This window comes from Dermacentor variabilis, chromosome 5 (genome assembly GCF_050947875.1).
Source record: "Dermacentor variabilis isolate Ectoservices chromosome 5, ASM5094787v1, whole genome shotgun sequence".
Lineage (NCBI taxonomy): Eukaryota > Metazoa > Arthropoda > Arachnida > Ixodida > Ixodidae > Dermacentor > Dermacentor variabilis.
The window spans coordinates 34,354,210-34,373,578 of NC_134572.1; positions in this window are offsets into that span (position 1 = coordinate 34,354,210).

The following is a 19,369-nucleotide window of genomic DNA, read 5'->3' on the forward strand; positions in this document are numbered from 1 at the left end:
CACTAATGCTCTTGGTTGGGGGCGTAACACTAAATGTGCGCTTGTAGCGGTAGCTAAGATACCATACCGACGAAAGGAAGACTCTCCTAGCGGGACAAAAGGCAGAAAGAAGCTAGCGGGTCAGATAGTCGACTAGCAAACCAGCTCCTCTTATGCAGTCCCCATCTTCTTTTTCTCGTTCATGTCATTCATTGCTCTAACACATACTAAATGTATCACTTGGCTGTGTTTAAGCTATGTCACGCACTGTTCGTTACTCTTTCGGTTAGGGTAGTGCAAGTCGTTGGGATGAACTGCTATGCAGGAAGCGAAGTCGATGAATCTGCCGCATATCGAACGGAAACGTGCGAGTTGACTAGAATGCAGCTTTCTGCGCACAAGACGGGGACGAAGAAAAGGCTGAGACACACGAGCGCAAACTTGCAACATTGTTATATTTTGAAGCAAGCGTACAGATATATAGCAGAATCTGTGACAAATCACGTGTGCGCCGCCCGCAGAAAATACCTATCTCTACGCAAGAAGGATAGCTCCTTGCTGGAAAGGGCGATAGACGGTTTTGGCACGGAGGTGCCACCACGCCTGTCAATAAATTCCCCTTCGATGATTTCTAGGGTTAACTGATTACGATTTTGCCGGTAATTCAGCATGCACTACACACCGGTTTACACATGACCGTATTTGTGGCGTCTGCCTGATTAGGAGTACAATTTCTACAGTGGGCGTCCAACACCCCCCCCCCCCTCATTTCTATCACATTGTAGCGATGCTCCCGTAGACTGTCATTAAGGCATCGTCCGCTCAGACCAACATAGTTACACCCACAGTTCAAAGGTAGATTGTAACCTATTCATTCCGCGCAGTCAACTAACTTTGAGTGATGTCCCTATATGCAAGCAGGCTCTTTGGGGGCACACGCACAAAGACTGCAGTTTATCGGAAGCGGAAAAAAAAAATTTTTACATTCGCCCCCTGGCCAATCCTTTTCAGTCGATGCGATATGCCGTGGATATACGGAATAATCGCGACTTTTTTATAAAGCGTGGAAGATTGACAGGCATTAGTTATTTGTGGTGACATGCGCTTCAACAATTCTTCAGCAACGCTAACCAAGACATTTGTCGGGTACTCCGCGTTCCTGAGGCGAAGTACCTGTTCAGAGAAGCTGTCGGCCATGAGCTCTGGGTAAGACTTGCTTAAAGAATTGAACAGGCATAACTTCGCGATGCCCCCTTTTACCAGCTTTGAGTGTGCTGACGCATACAGGAACAATGCCTTGTTGGCACGAAGCTCATATCAGTCAAAGTTCGTTAACTGTGCAGAAGGAATGGTTTACAATCTGCCTTTGTACTATGGGTGTAACTATGTTGGTCAGAGCGGATGATACCTTAATGACAGGCTACAGGAGTATCGCTACAATGTAGTAGAAATGAGTGGGGGTTTTTCGATGTCCACTGTAGAAATTGTACATGTAATCAGGCAGACGCCACAAATACAGTCACGTGTATAGACTAGTACACAGGGCTTTTGTTTTAGCTGCACAAAATTTTTCAAATTGGAAAAATATCAATCACGGTAATCTTATGTTTACCACTCAAATATACTGACTGGTGGCCTCTAGATATACAGCAATTGCCGTACTTCCGTACCTCATTAGCAAAGTTACGGTAATTAACTGTCTAATTATCAACAGTAGGTGGCGACAGCAAATGGGTACTTGGGGGCCCGTTCTCGACACTAACTGTCACAACGATCAAATTTTGAATAGCAGATTTCACGTGGGAGCTACGCGAACAATTAGTTCCACTTGGCAGGCTTTTTGAAACCGATACTATGGCCGGAAAAAGAGCGTCTGTGTCGTCGATGTCGTAACTCATAACTCGTAACCGTAACTTCGCTAATTGCGCATGTAATTACGGAAATTGCTCTGTACCTAGAGGCTCCCTATCCGTACACTGAAGTGGTAAAGACAACGTAACCACGATTTATATTATCTACATTTAAAAATTTGGTGCAGCTAAAAAAAACATCCTGTTTAGTGCATGTTCAATTGTCAGCAAAAATCGTAATCAGTTAAACCGAGAAATCATCGAAGCGGAATTGATTGACGGGTGTGGTGACACCTGGGTGTCAAAACCGTCCATCGCCCTTTCCAGCAAGGAGCTATCCTTCTTGCGTAGAGATAGGCATTTTCTGCGGGCGGTGCACACGTGATGTGTCATAGATTCTGCTATATATGTGATTACTTGCTTCAAATTAAAACAATGCCCTAAGTCTGCGCTTGTGTGTCTCAGCCTCTTCTTGGTCCACGTCATGTACGCAAAAAGCTGCATTCATGTCCTACCAACATGCCCAAACAGTCACCTTAGCGAGTTGACTAGGAACTACTGATACAATCGCCCTGCTCTCTCCATGACTCTTGCGGATAGCAGCTACACAGTAAGTACACGCATATAGCTGCCACTAAGAAGGTTCGTAAATGTGTGCCCGTGCTGGACTTCTTATTCATAACAAAGGTAAGTGCGCTGCGGCATTAAAGTGAAATGCTCAACTCGAACTTGATATTGTGATGAATGTAAACAAGTCGCTACATGCTCGGCTGGAGCAGCTACACCACGCCGATGACGACCAACTGTCGAAAGCCTTGATAAGCAGAAGGACCGTGCACAATGCTGTTAGCCACAGTGCTTAAAGACGCTATGAAAACATTTTTTCAACTTATCTCACTATATGCATGGGCTTTGCGCAATTTTTAAGCTCTAGAACAATCAAAACCTTGTGACCGTGCGTGTTGCCGTAAGAAGGTTTTTTTGCGAAGCCCCCTTTATTTCTATCGCGCTTGTCTGCAACTTCGGCGTTGGCGATTTGCCTCAAATTTGCAAGAACATGCGCCACGTTTTCTCCAGAGGCACATTAACGCCATTTTTTGGACACACTAGCGCAAGACATGTCTTAATGAGTAGCACTAGCCTCGCCGTCATTCACTTTCGTATTCTGTACCAGCAGTAATTGACAACAATTAGACTTCTATGCTTTACGTGTCAGTGCAAGGGATTTGTTCGCATAACTGAGCGCTGCAACAATTCCAGACAAAAAGGAAACACTCACTCACGTAGCGATTTTTGACCTAGACTGCAGGATGATGCTCCACCCGAACTTCTTGTTCTTCTTCTTCTATTTCGCCTACGTAGCGCGCGACCCCCGCACGCTTTTACTTGCTATTTTGCATCGACCAATAACAGCGATAACTGGCTGAACGACGACGATGACAAGAACAACAAAACCATGATGTCAGCTGCAGCGACAGCCTAACGGCTCTGTGTCACAGACCGGTGGTCAGTTCCTTTGTAGGAGCAAAGATAGTTCTGATTTCTTGTGACTTGCATAGAAGAAAACGCACGATTATAATAACTGTGTCAAACGCCACCACAGTGGAAGAAAGCACGCTTAACACGATTTAAAAATTGATATCCATTGTGTTGCTACACTTGTATTATAGCAGCGTATGCCACTTACTCTTTCATGTCAACTTGACTAATTTGCAGTCAAGTTGGCACCGTATTTTCTCTGCGCATTGTTTTTTGCAACAAGATCCAACTGAATTTCCTTCATTCGCTGACTTTATCAGTAATATAGGGTGCATTTCCCCTATAAAGCGGATGTTTCTTTGCTACTTCTCCCCACTTTACGGGCGCTATCTGCTGCTGTATTGCGCACTGATCTCTACTTTAAGCATAGTGCAGATCCCCTGATCTCGACTAAACATTCGATGCAACGTTTCGAGAAGGGTATGCCCTTCGTCAGTGCAACAACTTATTTTCTTGACAGCAGTTATCTATTTCCCTGCCCACCACATTGAGGGAGGAAAATTAGTGGGCTTGTGAGTAGGGTGAGAGAAGTCAAAGTGTTCACAAAATGAGAAGTTGGGATGGTTGAATATTAGGGGAGATTGTTGTACAGATCAGGGCGAGCTGACAATAATTTGGACCAATGAACAAGTGTCACTGGTTGGTGCCCGAATAGGCAACTAGGGTTACTGGGTATCATGACGTTTAAATAAACATTTTGTTGCACTTGGGTCATTTGCAATACATTTGCGTAAATTTCTGCAAAGATTTCTTGCATTACAGTTACAGTTGCGTAACGTTTGTTTTAACATTTGCGTGAAAATAAAAGACATCTTCGACTAGCATCAGTTCTCTCAATTTTTACTAGCTTTTATTTTCCAAGCTTTTGCTCAACTATTTCGTTATACTTCAATGTTTTCTAGACCAACAATAAGGTTTTCATAGGAATTTTCGCCCTCTTTCATGCGCGCACCGCTCGACAAACCTTAAGCAATCTGCACATATTGTATCGACGAGGGGAAGAGCCTTTGTTTTAAAACAAAAACAACGTAGCGCTTCCACGCTCCTATATCTCAATAGAAGAACGTTATATTACCATTCGTGTCCTTGCAATTAACACAGAACGACTACCGTTGAGAACTTGTGAAAGTGCCACTCACTTCTTCTTTTTGAATGTTAATATGCTTCTGATGTGCTTAAAATAATAATATGCTTGTAACGCTCACTTTTTAAAATATGGAACTGGTAATTAGGCCTTAATATCTTTGTATGCTAAGGTTTCATTCGGTTTATAAAATATTATTCATAATAAAATTATTTTAAAACCGCCTTCATCGCGCAGTGGGTGAATGCCATTGCTTTATATCGAGGACTAACCGCCATTTCGTTTAGAACCTAGAAACCACTCTACGAGAACCCGAATAGCCATATTTAAAAGGAAGCAGCGTAATGGATTTAAAAGAGCAGCAAAAACACACTGAAGATAAAGACGACACCAGGCAAAGGTTAACCGTTCGGTAAGTGTGCTGGTGAACCGCTATCATAATGGTTCTTAATGACTACACTGATATGTTCGTGACGTATCGGAAGCGTGGTGCGTGACTGTGTTCTACGTGGAAGTCGGGTGCCCAGGGGCTGAACAGGATCACTGTCGAACAGTAGGTAAAACGGCGATTACTCAACAGTGCCATGACGGGACACATTTTACGCGAAAGTGACATATGGTAGAAGGACATCCCAGTTCTGGTCTTCGGCAGAGACGTATATAGCTAGAACGTCGGTTAGCATACTGTTAAGTCGTTTTGTAAGGTCGTGTCTAGATGATAAGCTGTGGCTACATCATGCTCAGCAGAGCATGAATGGATGATGTCGTCAGTGAACATAGACAAGAAGTAACGTCGGCGGTCCGTGAGGAGCTGCCCTGGAGTGCTCTGGAGTAAGATATGTTGTGCAGGAGAAAATTCACGACATCTGTGACGCAGCTGGTGGACAGGGCTCGCGTAATGAAGTAGACGGTCGCAACAATATTTTTCGGAAAAGCCGCATAGTTGGCATACAAACGCTGATTTATTTCTCCATTATTGCACGTTGTTTCTCGCAAGTATTAAAAAAGGTATGAGAAATGCTAGATGAGAGAGAATAAGAGAGAGAGGAAGGAAATGCAGAGATATCTTGCGAGACACTGTTTAAACACCCGTCAGGCTTCAATATCTGATTGATTTCTTAGTTTTAGTTTTTGCGCTATCTAGTTTCCGTGCAAAATCTGTTAAATTTCTTTTTGACGATCTAGGTGGTAAGAGCTGGTCAGTGAGCCCAAATCCTTTTATTATTGTTAGTTTAGTAGAGTGACGGGAATTCTGTGCCCGCATTGGAAAGATGGCGAACTATTTGAGGCGCCTGTATAGCGCGCAGATTACAATTTTCTTTACGACAATAGTGCATTATAATAAATGAAGGTGTTAGAGCAACATTACTCTACTTGAAGCATTGGAATCTATTAGATGTTTAAAAACATGGACAATTTTCTGCCAAAGCGTATGTGCTCCGTTAGGCATTTTTGTAAAGTAATTCACACCCACTTGATAAACAATTGTCGACTAAACCAAAGTGAAGCATGGATGTTATTTCATCGTGCCTTGATGGATCACGCCTAACAGATGAACCATGTTTTGATTCTGAAAACACACTTTCTTGTTTTCTCAAACACACTTGACCAAAACGAAAGAGAGAGAGAGAGAGAGAGAGAGAGCGCTTGATACGCTAGGCGACTAAATCTATAGGGTCTTAAAGTTCAGTCTGCACATTAATTTTGGTCTAGAATGGGATCACTGCATTTTTTTTTCACTCCCTCACCAGCAGTCACGAAGCGGCAGCACCGTCAATATCATCGGAGGCAAGTTCGTACGGAACACACGAGGCGACCGAGGGTTCAACAGACCCGAGCGATGCAGAGTCACATCAACGAAGTGACAGACACACCGACGAGCCGAGCGAAACAGACTCGTCGGAAACGAGCTCGTACGACTCACATGGGCCGGCGGACGACCTTGGAGAACCGCACGTGGTTGCTGTGGACGTTGAGGACAATGTTGAAGAGACAGCGTGGTGCGAGCCCTTTGGCAGTGCGGCCGTCGCAGCGCTGGCGTTGCTCGCTGCCTTCCTTATAACAGTAGTGTTCATGACACTGAAAAGCCTCTACGGATACGACGTAAGTGTGCAACTCGTGTTAAGGAAATAGAAAAGGTTCGAAAGGGTTAGACCTTTTTGTGTCCACATGAAAGCCTCGTTTGCAGCCTAAAGCGCTTGACATGTCGAGTTTAACTTTGTTTCAGTCATCTCTTCAGGGATATTGCATTAGGAGCCGAAAGCTTACCGTCATTCTGGCGCCGACTGCGTTTTCTTTTTGGCCTAATTGCAATAATTCAGATGTGGTGGTTGTATCCGGTTATTTTCTCTGTTAGGAACTGAGGCAGGCGTTTTCGTGCTGCGTAGTTTGCTTGTGCAGAGTGCGCATAGCAAAACGCATTAAAAAAGTATATTGTTCAGCATTCATGAGCTTCTGTAGGCCCTTCTCTGTAGGCACTTCCCAGCTAAATACGCGTAATTCTAGTCCGCACTGAGTAAATTTTACAATGTTAGTTAGCTTCTCCACCAGGTGAGATGCCATCGAAATAAGGTTTTCAATTGCAGAACGTGCGCACAGTGCTAATAAACAGCGTGACAACGGGACACCCAAATAAGCAAGACGAGACAGAGTGCCAGCGTTCTTTCTGTCTTCTCTTGTCTATTTTTTGTCTTGTTCTTGCTCTGCAAATCAGCAGTATGTAATCTAACTAGCCCACCAGTATATTCTTCAAAATTAGGTTATCCATGCAGCTTAATTTGCCCCCGTTGCGGGATAAAAATAGAAGCATGCGCGATACCAGCAGTCGCAGTATTCCTCTAGAATAGCAGCTTGGGTTTGTTGGACTTCCATCCTGGTGTTAACAGCGCACAACGTAGACGGTACCCCAGGCGAGAAGACGACACCACAAGCGCTGTGGTTTTCTTAGTGCATACCAGCGAGCTAGTCTTCAAACCCTCTTAAGATACACAAGATGTTATCGGCTAGTCTGAAACCACGCCGCTGTAGCTTAGTTGCTATAGAATTGTACTGTAGCGTACTATGTGACGGCGTTGGTTGCCCGCCCGGGCTGCCACATTCTGCTGAGGCGGAGTGCCAGAACGTTGGTGTTTTTATATTTAGACTTACGTTACGGAGCGGGGCGTGTGCGAAAAGGGAATACGCAGCCACCCCCCTACAGGGTTGATTATACCTCTGTCTGGTTGTTGAACTCCATCAGGGAACCAGTTATATTTCTACAGAATTATTTCAGTCGCATTTATGTTACTGAAATGTTTTAGTTAGAACATCTTTCACAATACAGAGCTTCCTCCCTTCCCCTATCCTATGATGATGTTAAGGCATTCCAGTCTCATCACTTTAAAAAGCACAGTGACTCGGGAACAAGCGAGTGTGTTGAGGTGTTTAATTATGATTCGGTTTGGAGCTATTGATTTATGTTTTCAGGTCTTTAACTCCGTCTTTGTGGCATCACAGGGACATCAAAACACCAGCCACCATCACAACTTTGCCGGAAACATTACATATTAAGGCTTCAGATATATCTGTACATTTTTGCCTAAAATTGTACTTTGTAGAGCAGCAGAACTGCAACTAAAGAGACAAATAGATTAGAACCCGTAAAGCCTGCGTTAAACCTCTTACCACATCATAAAAAGCCAACAAACAAAGGCACCAAGGGCAACATGGGGGAAATTATTTGTACTTACTAATTGAATTAAACAAACGAAAAAAAAATTCAGATGAGAGTGGATGAAAAACAACTGGTCACAAGTTGGATACGAACCGACGTCTTCGCATTACGCGTGCGACGCTCTTACAGATTAAACTCCCTAAGTTTCCCTATGTTTTGCTTGATGTGTTTGTTTGTTGACGTCTTATGATATTACTAATAACAATCAGGCCTCTCTTTTCCTTGTCTTCTCGTTCATTACATAACGAGGGTTTCGAATCCGGCAACATTGATGCCTTCAGGTAGCATGTGTAAGTTTATTGACCCGTTGCCTTCACCCAAAAAGATAACGTACTTGGGGCGCCTGAGGCGAGTGGTGGCACTGGTTAACAACCTAAGGTTAGTTTTGGTAGTAAAAACACAAATACCCCAGTAAGTGGATGGGAAAACGGTGCCGCACAAGCTCTTTATTTAAATAGTAAGTACAAGTAATTTCCCTTATGTTGTCCTTGGTGTGTTTGTTTGTTGGTTTCTTTTGATGTGACACATCAGCTTAAACAGCCTGTGATATATCTTGGCGTCACTCACATGTGTTCAGTTTGAGCTAATTGACTGTTTTCGGCTGCGGTTCTGAGCACTTAAGTGCGCAGCCTGAAGTAACTAACAGTAAACATCACATAAGCGCGAAGTTTACGAGAGGCCCCATGCAGAACTAAAGACAATTCAATGCGTGTGATCTAGCTGGTAGCAAGATGCAGGACGTTCATCATCCCACGCTTCTATCTTTCGCTTTAGAGTTTTACCTAGTCTCTACAATATAGCAGGTTACAACAATTACGTAAGGTTTCAGCGTGTCGAATCGGCGTGCGTGGGCTCTAAAGTGCACCATTACCTTCAACAGATATGTTTTTCTGTACAAATCACTGGCATTTCACTGAAAGTACCCCTACCCGTTGTCATGGGTTTCATGGTATAGGCGCTGCAAGCTAAGCTCAGGCGGCTTGTTATTTCTGTCCGACATGTAGCACTGTCGCTAAAGTTTCTAACATCAGAATAAGAGCAATGAAAATATCAGGCAGTAATACTTCACTTTCCTGGTCACATATTTGTTGCAGGCAGAGTTAACTTCGAACGATATTGACGAAGAGCCAACGTTGTCATTTTTGCGTCTGCCTGTGGAGGAACCAGCCATCATGGCTTTTAGTAAACTCGACGAACACGAAAGACCCCATCAAGTGACATCAACGCAAACGCTGGAAACAACGAGAGCTTTATCATTGAACGATTCCACTGACATTGACAACACGACAGTATTCTGGATTAAGAGAGTCCAAATTGGCGGTGACGATCAGATACTGCCTATATACAGCGTTCCTACGACACGAAGAGCGCTAAGGATGCGAAGACTACGAAAGTTGACCAAGCCTCCCATCATACGCCGAGAGATGCCGCGAAGGAAACTAGCGAAGGTGTCCTTCATTGAGCTTAACGAATTCAAGAAACATCACCTGAACATAGAACTTGTCGTTAAGGAAAACACTACCGCTGTCGAGGGCTTTCGTCAGCCAAAATCGACTGAAGAAGTCAGTAATAGAGGCTCTTTACAAGCGCATAACGATCGCACTGCTCAAAAATTAGGTGGATTTGGCGGCTCACCAAACCCTTTCAACACAGAGTACAACTCTAAAAGCAAACGTTCACGACTTAGAATTGATTCAGTCCACATTGACTCTAATCAAAAAAGAAACAAGGCTGAGCTGCCTTCAGCAGCAGCGACTGCCGCATACTTGGCCTGGAAGAAGCCACCCTTGGTGGTAAATGTGACTAGTAGTTCTGTAAAGAGCATTCACGAAGGGGAATCAGATCCACTTGCCGGACTACACCCTGATGGCTTGCCCTACTCAAGCAAAGCAAACAGAGAGCCAATAGCAGATTCACTGAACCAATCACATCACGTGATGCAAACCAGTGCAAGTTTTTCTCTGTACCAAAATGACACAAATGCGAAGCATGAAACGAAACTGCATAGAAGTACAGCCGCAGCTACGCAGTGCAGCTCTCAAGAATGCCAAGTACCTCAAGAACTTATTGCGCGCATAGCTAATGCTTTTGAAACGGATCCGTGTGAAGACTTCCAGCAACACGTGTGTGGTGGGCAACAAGGACGGTCACGTGGGCTCTACACACAGGTAAGTAATAGACTGGTAGTTGTGACGGAAATCTTTACCTCTGCTCCATATTTCTCGTGTTGGTAAGTATAGGCTCTGTGTATGCCTCGCATGTGGGAGCAAAATTATATGAAGATGCGATCCTATCAACCGCCTTTTAATGAATAACTTGGAAAATTTCTGTTTACAAATACTGCCAATGGCTTGTGGTTATGAAGGCCAGATAATTTGTTTGCAAGGGACAACAATGGAGGAAAAGCTCAGCGCCCTTTTACTCTTTGAAAAAGGATGACCATCGAAGCTGTGTATGTGGGCCCCTTAATGGCCAACTGTACCTTTACCGTGGGTCGGCCCGGTATTGCACTATTTTCGGGATTTGCCCACGTATGGAGAGAGCGTAACGCCTGCTTCACCTCCGCCGCTGGTTGGCCAGGTATTGCACGATTTGCGGGATCGCACTCCGCATGGGGGAATGTTTAACGCCTGCATCACCTCCGCCGCGGGTCTGCCCGGTATTGCAGTATTTTCGGGATCGGCCCACGTATGGGGAGTGCTTAGCGCCTGCGTCACTTACGCTGCAGGTCGGCCCGGTATTGCTCTATTTTTGGGATAGGCCCCCGTATGGGAAGTGCTTAATGCCGGCTTCACCTCCGCCGCGGGTCGGCCCGGCATTGCACTGTCTTCGGGATCACCCCACGTATGGGGAGTGCTTAGCAGCTGCGTCACATCCACCGCGGGTCGGCCCAGTATTGATCTATTTTTGGGATCGGCGCACGTATGGGGAGTGCTTAAACCCTGCTTCACCTCCGCCGCGGGTCGGCCCGGCATTGCACTATCTTGGGGATCGGCCCATGTATCGGGAGTTTTACGTCTACGCACGGACATGGTGGTCCGCGAACTAGCCCTTAACAGCTTCGCTGTAAAACAAGCCGTTGGTTCAGTTTCGAACAGTGAGGCCACTATGGCAGTCAAACCTGACCGAAAAAGAACTGAAAACCGTCGCCTAATGCCACGCTCTAAGAAGTCTCGCATAGCGGCAAAATCAGCCTGGTTGATGTTGCAGTATAAATGATTAGGAAGCTATCGTATGCCTCGGTATATACTGTGCAGGAAACGCGCCATATAGCAGCGCTAGCTTTTCTCCTAAATTTGCTTGCCTTTCATAATCTGACCAACGAAGTGGCCGAATCATGTAATGGAGAATGACCGAAAGGCCTACTGTACGAACCAAAATTTACCACACAGCTTCAATTTTGCGGCATACCAACCGTTTCCTTCCGATAGATGCAACGAACATGAAGAGTGACAAGAGAGCGTTGTTTTTCCCGTTTTATTCGATGTACTTATGTAGGAAAATAGAATTAGGCAAGAAATTAATAGAAATTCTTGCACACATTTTCTGTATCGTTTATTTGCTTAATTCTGTAGTTGGCTACTACGTATTGACGACGCGAGGTCGAAATTTTTCGAACATGAAACAAATGATCAATTGTACTGTCTGTTAATGCGACGAAGTAAAAACACGTGCCCAATGAAGCGACGCTGCGGAACTGCGGAAAAAGTAAACTGTCAACATGTCGTGGAAATCGAGAGTTATGGTAACATGACGTCACTGATGTGTAGATTAGTGCAACGGTTGCAGCACACCTTGTTTGTCTTGCCAAAGCTCTCCACGACGAGCAAAGGAGAGAGAAGGCTAGAAGTGAAAGAAGTGACAGCAGAGCACCTGTCTCAAATGCGAAGTGAAGCATGAAAGAGGAATCAGTGAACGGTATGGCATGCCCGCTTTTCAGACAACACGGTAATTGTGTGGCTTCCGACCACAGCACATGGCGCACCAGGCCGCCTGAATTATGCGTGAGTGGTTTGGAGTACGATGTGACTAGCATCTCTCATTTCCGTGCTGCAAAAAGCGCACTCGTCTGTACAGCGTACGCAAGAAACATGCTCTGCTTGTGGCGCGTGTTTTGATCTGGTCGGATTAAAGAGTGTATAAACAACAATAATTTTACTAACAATGTACTGAAGTACTTGTGGCCCGTGCAGGACAGACAAGATACGAATGTGAAACACAATAGAGAAGGCTAGAATGCTAGTTGCACGTTCGAGAAATTCTTGCACCATAGTGAATTTATGCGGCTGGCAGCTGTTCAATAAAGCAAAAAAAAAAAATTAAAAGTAAAATAAAAACCACGGTAGCAAATATTTTGCATCAGTACAGCTACAGGCGGTTCTATATACGGGTGACTGCACCCGTATTTAGAATTAAACACTATGTAAGGTATATATTCGAAAGGTACTCATCTCTCCAAATCTAAGAAGCAAACCAAGGGTGTACGATTGCAAATACTAATTTAGTACTTATTCAAGGCACTGTATAAGGTCGCTAGTCTCTTATTCGACACAAGCCCTTCGACTGATTTTATGTCACTGCCTCGCAGATGCGAAACGAGGCATTTAACTCACTCAAGGCGCGGCTCGACTCCTCGTTGGTTCTGGAGACCAACCACACGGCGATGCAGAAGGCGGTCAGCCTGTTTCGAGCCTGCACGCGATTCCCCAAAGAGGGACTCGCCCAGGAGTTGCCCAGAATAAGGCGCTTCCTCGAGTCCATTGGAATGAATCTCACTGGCCGGCAGGAGCAGGGTGCTAAGGATACGATGGACAACCCGGTCTTGCCCATGCTTCGCCTATCCCTTCAGTACGCGCTCCACACTTTCGTGGCCTTCCGCGTCGATGGTCTGAACGTCGTCAACAGCAAGAAGGTTATGCGTGTAAGAAACTGCACTCTTTCCACGTGCGTGAATGGGATTCGCCGAGACACTACACTAGAATTTGGGCGGTTTTCCTTCTTTAACAATTTGGAAAAGCAATTGGCGCCGTCACCATGCAGGGGGCGTAACATAAGCTATTCGTGACTCTTAGGCACGTTAATACATTAGAAAGCCAAATTCTTGGATGTTGCGTGGCAAAACCTCAATGGATTATGCGGCACTTTGTAGTGGTGAGCCCCAGGCTTATTTTGACCCCCTAGGGTTTTTTAACCTACGCATAATGCACAGTACACGTGAATTTTTATTTCTATTTCGCCCACCATCGAAACGGAGCTGTCGCAGCCTGTATTCTATCCCACGTCCTCGGGCTTAGCAGCAAAGCTAAAGCCGCTACGTCACCAGGGCAGGCACGTTAATAAATAAAAAACTAGCAGACAAAGTCCACTCATATCTCAGAATGAGAACAGAATCATAGTAGCAAGGGCTGTGATGAACGACTAGAAATATATCCTGAACGAAAAAAAAATATGTGTAGTAGACTTCGAAACCTGTTTATCATACACTAAGAGTAATTGATTCTAGTACTTAAGAATAATACATTGTGTGTGTGTCATGAGGGCAGGATGTGTCAAACAATGTGTTTTTCACGAACGCAACAACTTTTAACGAGTTACGTTAACACGTTGCTAATGAGGACAACAAAATGGAGCTAGCAAGACCATTCCGCTGGCTGGTGGTCAATATTTGAGAGCCCTTCGTTTCTCTCGCTTTCTTTTATTACTTTTGCTTCTATTAGGTACTTCTCTTCATTAAACTAGTGCTGCTTGTATTTAATGCAGCATATTTTTAACTAATTTCTATAAACTACCTGGCTTTGCCACGTAGCTATATGTCTAAAATATGGTAGGAAAGTTCACTATTACAGCAGCAGACAACGGCAAGTGTATGTTGCTACTACATATCAATCGATTTTCTTACCCTGACATAGACACCGCATTACCAGAAAGAAATAGTAGTACCCGTACGCACCAGAGGAACAATATGTAGACGGCCATGCTTCGAGTACGGAGAAATGCAGGAAGGCTACCTTGATGTTTATGAGAGGAGTCTGCAGTTCTCAGTGATGCCTATGTCAAAGCTAATTTTATTTATATTATTTCCTCCACCGTATTCTTCGTGCACTATCACAGGTTGTCGTCAGCAGGACCGACCACGATTGGCTGAAAGAGCGGGCGACGCTCAGCGAACAAGAGAAAAAGGACTTCTACGCCGGCGTCCTGCTAGTCTACGAAGCCAAACCATTGCGACCTGAGATCGTGATGCTTATCCCAGACATCGCAAACTTTGAATCTGAAGGTACCAATTCAGCGTTTAATAGATGGTTTCATTAGCCACCTCGACACTATACCACGGTTAGTCAAGATGGTGCTTTAGAATAAGGAGAGCACTAAAATCAAGTCGCCAAAGATCTTTGGATGCCAGACATCTTGTTGCCAAGAAAATTGTCTTCATTGATTATGCAGCGTGTAAAAGCAGGCTTCATTTTATCGGTTTTTCTACAGTAACCAAATACGGTCCAGAATTCATCTAAGACATGCACAATTTTACAGACGCTAGTCATAATGCTCTGGTAAGGTCCCTGTAGAACAGCTTTCGGCAGTTCGCACAATTTATTATAACATAGGAAAGTCGGCGTACGTTCAAGCCCCACTAAACTTTTGCAGTTATATTACAGAACTAGACTAACCAGTCAATGTGGCCCTTCACAATATTCATTTTGTCAGACAATCAAGGCGAAGTATATACGCCTTGATAAACAATGCCTATGCATCACTTCACGCAATTGGAAAAGGCGATGAGCTGTCCGCAACCTAACGATATATTTTAACAGCTTTCAGGAAATTAAAACACCAAAAGCGACTACCCAACAAGTACAGGGAAATGTCACCCATTCGCCTGGAAGACTTGGCTAACTATGCTCACTGGTATGGACAAGCGGGTGAGTTAGCGAGCTGCGGGTCAAAACTATTAAGTTCTAGCGTACTTCTCGACCAACTAACAACGCACTAACCTTGCTGCGCTTTCGAGGGCCTTGGGCTTTCTATTCTCAGCTAACTCATCCATTGGAAGGCTGCAGTGTTATAACAAGCGTGAGCACAACACATTGTTTATGTGTTATTCCAAAGTATTTTCATACCTACACTGTTAAGCACACTTAACACCCTTTGGTTAGTATCTTCCCACACAAAAATAATGTTCATTTGTCTTGTTCGCATGTCCTTTCTTTAGCTGCGAGCCTGGTACTTCCAAGTCACGAAGGGCATGGCCGTTATCAGCATGACAAGGCGTTCTACACAGGAAAGTACCGATCGCAGCGTTTACAAGAAAGGAAGCGCAGGCAAGACAGATGACGATTGTTGCGTGGAAAATATACACCCCAAAGGGTGTGCCTTTGTTCACGCTCTAAATCATTTACACCCTTTGGGGTGTATATCTGCCGCACAACAATAATCGTCATCTGCCTTGCTTGCGTTTCCTTTCTTGAAAATGCGGCGCCCGCTACTTTACTGTCGGCAATGCTCTGTCATGTTGATAACGGGCATGTCGTTCGGGACTTGGAAGTACCGGGCTCGCCGCGTTAAAGAAAGGAAATGCGGACAAGAAAGATGGCAATTATACACTCTTAAGCAAAATTACACCCTTTTGCCACACAACAATAATCGTCATCTGCCTTGTCCGCATTTCCTTTCTTTAACGCGGCGAGCCCGGTACTTTTCCAGTAACGAACGGCATGCGTGTTATCAGCATGACATAGCATTCCCGACAGGAAAATAGCGGGCGTGGTGTTTTCAAGAAAGGAAGCGCAAGCAAGGCGGATGACAATTACCATTGTGCGGGAGAGATATACCCCAAAGGGTGTAACTTTGCCTAAGAGTGTAAGAGTGTATATAGTTGTGTGGCAAAAGGCTGTAATTTTGCTTAAGAGTGTACACTCTAAAAAAGTGTGCACCCTTTGGGGTGTATATCTTCCACACAACGATAATCATCATCTGCTTTGATGCGTTTCCTTTCTTTAACGCTGCGAGCCCGGTACTTCCCAGTAACGAACGGCATGCGCGTCATCAGAATGAGATAGCATTACCAACAGGAAAGTAGCGGGTGCGGCGTTTTCAAGAGAGGAAACGCATCAAGGCAGATGAGGATTATTGTTGTATGGCAGATATACACCCCGAAGGGTGCAAACTTTTTTAGAGTGTAGGATCTGCAACACTCTTTAAAAATGTACACTCTTTGGGGCTTATCTTGTTCCACAACAATAACTGTCATCTGTCTTGCCCGCATTTCCTTTCTTTAACGCGTCGAGCCCGGTACTTCCAAGTCACGAAGGCTTCCACGTTACCAGCGTGACACAGCCTTCTTGACAGGAAAGTTGCGAGCCTTGAGTTTTCCAGAAAGGAAACGCAAGCAAGGCCGACGACATTTATGGTTATGGGACAAGATAAGCCCGAAAGTGTGCTAACTTTTAAAGAGCGAAGGACAAATTTGGCACACTCGTCAGTTGTTTCGTAGAACCTTCTCTTGTCGTGTCCTGATTATCATATTTAACTAGAAGCTCAAAATATGCATCGCTCTCAGCACTGCAGGATACGGTGCAGTTACTTGAAGAATATAAACTCCAGCAAGGCTTGTAAGAAAGTTAGTTATTATTCCATGACCAGTACAGTTGATATGCAAAGGAAATAGGAGGACGACAAGAAAGGCGTGAACAAGTTCTTTACTTCCAACTAAATTTTATTGAACTAAACGGTATAATTGGTCCTACTCATTGTTTTTCATGGTTTTATTGTTCATTATACAGTTTCTGGTATAATTCCTGTGTATATATTAATTCAGTTTTCCTAAAAAATGTAGTTTATGATAGCGCTTGTTCATGTCTGCCTTGTCCGCATCTTTATTTCGCGGTTCAACTTTATGCTTGTTAGGGAACATAAACTCAAGGCCTGAATCAATTTTGCACAGGGATGATCTAGAGGGAAAACATGGCGGCAAAAGTAGCAACCACAACGACGCCTCCATGTTGCTACTTCTAATATTTGTAATGCTAAAAATAATACAAGATGGAAAAGCAAGCATTTACACGTAGCACGTACGTATGTATAATGTGTAATGTTCATTCTGTATACTTTTGAGAAAGATCCTAAGGCTATTTATAAAATTCCTACGTAGAAGTTACGGTACGTAAAAGGTTGCGTTTGAAGGCGCCAGAACTTGGGATCGCGTTGATTATACGTCCCTTCTCAATCGCATCTCGTTGTCCGTGCCTGCGCGCCTACCTAGAGTAGCAACACGGTGGCTACCAATTTCAAAGCATAGATGCTATGGGAAGCTTTGCCTCTAGAGTTGGTTATAATAACTCCGCTATATTGTGCATTATTTACAAGGAGTATAAGGAGTTGACGCAGTGAAGAGCAGCAGTTTTCTTCAACATCTATGCTTTAAAGAAAGCGTTTGCTCTGATTTCTCCTTTACTGTGAAATAATTATATGCAACATTACGTGAAAATCCGTCGGCGTAGTCGGCGGTACCGAAATATGGTACCAAAAATGGCTGACGGTGCCAAGAATAAAAACGCGTCATGAAATGCTTGGATTGTCGTTAAATTTCGGCAGGAGGTTCCTGTCAACAAAGTAAATTAATGCTTAGAAAATAAAATTTGGTGAATTTCGGCCTGGGGGGGAATCGAGCTCGAGCTTCCGGGGTACGAGACGAGCACGTTCGGCCGACGCCACGGTGGCTCCATGGTTCTGGCAGAAGGGGACAAAAGAAGACACACAGGGAAACACACAGCGATGTGTGTGTCCCTGTGTGTCTTCTTTTGTCCCGTCTTTTAATCACGCTGCCATACACCCCTTGAAGATGCATTACCAACAAGCCCGCATTGCAACTCTCGTAGCAGACTAAAGGTATGCTTAGTGCCTGCGTGGCGGACACGCGACGGCGCAGCCACTGAGAAGGAGGTGGAACCACGTCACGATCGTGTGTATAACATAAGCGCATTCATGGTCTTCCAAGGTCCACAAATAGTACAATGCTTTCGCAGTCCCACAACTAAGCAGTATTAAGTGTTGCTGCCGATTTTATTTTTTCTTACGAAGTAGCTATAAGAATTCACCTCGAACAACATTAGTTGTTATTTATTGTTCAGGTGACTTTTCGTTTAGAGCAAGAAAGAGCTATTATTTGGTTCCCTAACTTAGCGAGTTTACGAATTGTCGATTGAAATGGATGCTCAAACCAAGGTACTAAAATGGCCGCACTTACAGTCATCAACGATGGCAAATAGTGACAGTATTTTTGCCATGTTATGTATATACTTGAACACGCAACAAAAATGACCGGCAGCTTCGTGGTACGTTATTCTCTCAGCCTTACGACGCTGGATTCGGATGTACTGAACATAGCGTGCTTGATGTGCCCATTTTTTTTCATGCAGATGAATGGCACGCCCAACTTCAACAACTTTCGCTGCTGGCTTATGGATCGAATGACACTGCGCACGCCTCTTCTGCTGCCCTCGAACTGCTCAAGCTGATAACTGAGCCCGAGTCATGGCCGAAAGGCCGCCAGTTGATGTGTTGGAGCCTCATCCGCCAATTGATCAGTTTTGGTAGGAACCCGCTACTGGCTCTGCTGGCTGAGAGTGACTTGAAGAGCCATTGCATCCTGAAAGTTTCTGAAGTCATGGAACCAGCAATACAGGGACTTATCCTTTTCAAACGTACGTCTGAATGTCTTTTTCATTCTCTTATATAGCGGGAATTATCCTACCGATCGTTCAGCGACAATCAGATGAAAATATATGTTGTTCCCAGGTGAAAACACTAGCTATGCAAAAAAAAGATAGAAAACGTGTACTCAAACGGACGATCTAGCGTTTTTTAAGCTGAGCGTTATAAGCAGTGCGTTCCAGCCGATATGCTCAAGCTAAAAAACAAATTCTGGGGTTTTGTGGGCAAAAACCACGATTTCCTTATGAGGCACCCCATATAGTGAGAGACACCAGATTATTTTTGACCACCTGGAGAGCTCAAAGGTGCACCCAATGCACGGTACACGGACGTTTTTGCAAATCACCTTGATCGAAATGCGGCCGCAGCGGCCGGGATTCGATCCCGAGCCCTCGGACTTAGCAGTGCAACGTACGCCATAGCCACGTCACCACGGCGGGTACACGCATGCGAAAACTTATAGGTTGATAAAAAATGAAAGAAAAGAACTCGAAA